Source organism: Orcinus orca, chromosome 4 (assembly GCF_937001465.1).
Source record: "Orcinus orca chromosome 4, mOrcOrc1.1, whole genome shotgun sequence".
Lineage (NCBI taxonomy): Eukaryota > Metazoa > Chordata > Mammalia > Artiodactyla > Delphinidae > Orcinus > Orcinus orca.
The window spans coordinates 7,101,623-7,106,093 of record NC_064562.1 but is presented as its reverse complement, the minus strand read 5'-3'; positions in this window follow the sequence as shown (position 1 = coordinate 7,106,093).

Below are 4,471 nucleotides of genomic sequence, written 5' to 3'. Positions count from 1 at the left end.
AGTATCAAGGGAAAAAACACAGGAACATAATTTTAACTTGAAAGAAAATTGGAGAAATCTCTAACCTCAGATTACTAAGAAGGGGGAGGTGCTTCAAAATCCTCTATAAATGCAAAAGTGTTGCATACAGTTTACAGTGGAAAAAAATTACGGTTGTAGTTTTTGACAAAACTAGGTAATTGTCAAAATACATAAATTTTCAGAGTTAAGGGCAGAGCGGAGATAAATCTAAGACTACCAGTTATCATTAAGAAATAAGAGAAAAAATTAATGAGCTATCTCTGCTTCTACTAAAACATTCGGTCCACATGGTTTTTCAGAGAAAATTTCATATAAAGATTAAGAAACATATAAGGCTAATGCTGTTTAAATTGTACCAAAGCATAGAACATGTACAAAAGCTTTTGCATTCTTTTTATGTAGACATTATAACATTTATACCTAAATCCAACCAAGATAACATACATATTAATAAAGAAATACCTTATCACTCTTTGTTTCTTGTTTTCTTAATTTTTTATTGAAATATAGTTGATTTACAATGTGTTAGTTTCAGGTGTACAGCAAAGTGATTCAGTTATATATATATATATATATATATTCAGGTTTTTTTTCCATTATAGTTAATTACAATGTTTTGAATATACTTTCCTGTGCTATACAGTAGGTCCTTGCTGTTGGACTATTTTATGTATCGTAGTCTGTATATGTTAATCTCAACCATAAGTTTGTTTTCTATGTCTGTGAGTCTATTTCTGTTTTATAAGTAAGTTCATTTATCTTTTTTTTAGGTTCCACATATAAGCAATATCATATTATATTTGTCTTTCTCTGTTTGACTTACTTCACTTAGTATGATAATCTCTAGGTCCATCCATGTTGCTGCAAATGGTACTACTTCGTTATTTTTGTATGGCTGAGTAATATTTAATTGTGTATATGTACCACATCTTCTTTATCCATTCATCTGTCAATGGACACTTGGGTTACTCTTTATTTCTTGAAAATCTATGGTATACATACTGGCAATTATACTTCCAACTTCCATATCTCTTTTACTTTTAAAATTTCTTCTTCTCTTCCTATCAGCTTCTGAGAAATTTATTTTGCCTAATCTTGCAGGTCAATAATCCATCCTTCTCTGGTTTTCATTCTAGAACTCAGCCCATCTATTGAGTTCTTTATCTTAATTATTGCTTTTTATTAATAGTAGTTTCTGTTTGGCTTTTATGACTTCATGTGCATTTTTACTGCTCCAATCTTCCCTTACCTCTTTGTGAATAATGAGTATGCTTATTTTAAATTATCGTTTATCACATATATTACTTCTGCCTCATCTGATCTACCTTCTCTTTCTCTTCCGGCTGTGGCATACAAAAGATGTATCTTATTTTCCTGTGAGTTATTTTTTTGGAGCTATATTCATGACAGTTGATGATGTGTACAGTAGAGGAGCAGCTAAAGTCAGATGCTAGCTTGTGACTTGTGTGATGATTTTAAGGTAGGGATGACAAGTGTGAAATAAAATTCAGATTTTATGGCAAGAAAAAGAATTTAAACATAAAAAATATTTCTCTGCCCTTTGGTCTCCTCTCTTCCCTCTCCTGTGCATTGTACATCTGCATTATGCATTGACCAAAACTCCCATCAGCAGAAATACATGCTCAATCATAAAGAGCAACATTCTCTTAGCATCAACAAGACAACTTCTTAAAAAATAACATTTTTTCTTGATCTTGTAAGGGGCCATGATGACACTTAGATCTGGAATACATAAACAGTCAACGATATGTCATTTAATGTATAGCCCTCTGTGTCAAAAATGTTATATAACTGTGCCTTGACTTAATGGGAAGAACAGTTCTTGGAGCTTTCTGAGATGCTATCCTTGGGTTATAACCCTCAATTGGCTTGAATAAAATTTTCCATTTCTTTCTTAGATCAATCGATTAATTTTTTGTCGACAACCTCAAAGAGTTATACTAAACTAATAAGGCTTATTTAGCATATTAAATTACATGGGAAGCATTGTCACATAAGCAATATTAAACATTTGTAGGTTGTTTTGTGTGCATGAATGTTATTAATATGTGTTCTAAAATTTATATGACATTCCTAAAATCTGATATGTCTTGGTAAAATGTTAACAGTCTTAATTCTAGTTATCTTAAAATGTTATATGTCACAGAAATGACAATTTTTTAAATTAATTGTATTGTACTCAGATCTGTATGCCATTATGTCTTTTGAAATTTGTAGACAGTTATCATTTTACTTTGATGCTTTTGCAAAAATTCTTTATCGTCAAGAAAATTCGTAGCAAGGTCTTTTTGACAATTATAGGTTTCTGATAACTTTCAGATCATAACACTGAACTCGGTAAAAAATTAGAGAATTCTAATGGAAAACCTGATAACTTCATGAAACTGCTAAGAAAAAAATCAAGTTCAACAAGAATTAATTACATGGCACTGAATGACCCAATGAATATGATTATGATTGTCATAACTTTTCCTGACATTTTACTAGCTTTTTAATCTTTGTTTTCCAGTTATAAGGAAAACAAGATAATTGTGATCTACCACAATTTCATAAAGTATATCTTGGTAAGCAGAATTGAAACATTCTCCCTACTTGATCCCTCCAGAATTTGAAAGCTCTTAGTGAATAGTCTTATGTTCCTGATAATTTTTGTTAGTTACATAAGTTCACTAAAAATCTGCTCTCATTGTGACAGGACACATTTCGAAACATTATATTACCAAGGTTTTGACTATAATGTCATATTTGAGAATGTGAACAGAATCAGATATAACCAGACAGCTTTAAGGAACTTAGTTTGACTCTATGTAGCCATAAAGCCTTTTGGAAAACAGGCAGGTACTTTGCCTACCTGATTCCCAGCACCCATATTAGGTGAGTAAGGAAGATCACTTTCTGGCAGGTGCAGGAACCTCAGGATATTTTGGGGACCTCAAGAAGAGAGAAATTCACCCAAATCTATAGGTATTACAGGCAAGTCTGATGGCAAACCCTTGGCTTCTTGGCCTCCTGGCATTGAGAGGTATTTAAAATTTCAACCTAGAGATTCCTTATGAAAAGTTCCAGCAAAGCAAATTTAAAAGAGCCTTTATGGACAATTGCTATTCTTTCTGGACTATGCAAGTAATCAGGCCAAGTTTATTGAAACTAGACACTTTCTGAAAACAAATTAGCCTAATTTGGCTATCGTTGATTTAAAAAAAATGAGGGTGAATTTAGAAAAAAATTACATTTCAATAGTGGATATTAGATTCTAGTTCCTTAATCATCTTAGAGGTTTTGTTTTCCACCTGATTACTGGATTGGATCACAGCTTCTCCTAGTTTCCTCAGAATTTGGCTACAGCTCTCCAAACTAACATTTCCAATTTTTCTTTTACTTGTTATTTGGAGTCACAGAGAGCTAAAGTCATGCTTTTCCTGGAGCCCAGCAAACTGAAGCTGAACAACTTGATACAAATTTAAGAGAGATCATCACAATAGCTCATGTCTAGATACAATCTTCATGCCTGTTGCTGTATGGGTCACTCAGTAGTTTACCTGAACACCTGATGACATCATCAGAGACATTCAACTACAAACCAGGAAAATATGTCAGATTGTCGCTGTCTGCCCTCACTTGATCTGAAGACGCTTTAGTCCTGACATCTAGAAATCTTCTCATCTGGCTGCCTCCTGGGCTTAGACATTGGTTTATACATTGCTCCAATCATTAACCTTTGTTTTTCTTTAGTCTCCATAGAGATGCCTCTTATTATCAACAGATGAACGGATAAAGAAGATGTGATACATATATACATTGGGATATTACTCAGCCATAAAAAGAAACAAAATTGAGTTATTTGTAGTGAGGTGGATGGAGCTAGAGTCTGTCATACAGAGTGAAGTAAGCCAGAAAGAGAAAAACAAATACTGTAAGCTAAAGCATATATATATGGAATCTAAAAAAAAAAAAAAGGTACTGATGAACCTAATTACAGGGCAGGAATAAAGAGGTAGACATAGAGAATGGACTTGATGTCATGGGGTGGGAGGGTGAAGCTGGGGCCAAGTGGGAGTAGCATTGGCATATATACACTACCGAATGTAAAATAGTTGGCTGGTGGGAAGCAGCAATATAGCACAGGGAGATCTGCTCAGTGCTTTGCGATGAGCTAGTGGGGTGGGATAGAGAGGGTGGGAGGGAGGCTCAAGAGGGAGGGGATATGGGGACGTGTGTATGCATATGGCTGATTCGCTTTGTTGTGCAACAGAAACTGGCACAGTATTGTGAAGCAATTATATTCCAATAAAGGTCTATTAAAAATAATAATAATAAATACCTGGTTTCTAGCACCACACAGGCCTTACTGTGAGAGCATATCTCCATCACCACCTTCTGAACTGAATTTTTCCATAATAAAATTTATTCTTACACAAATCAACAGCTT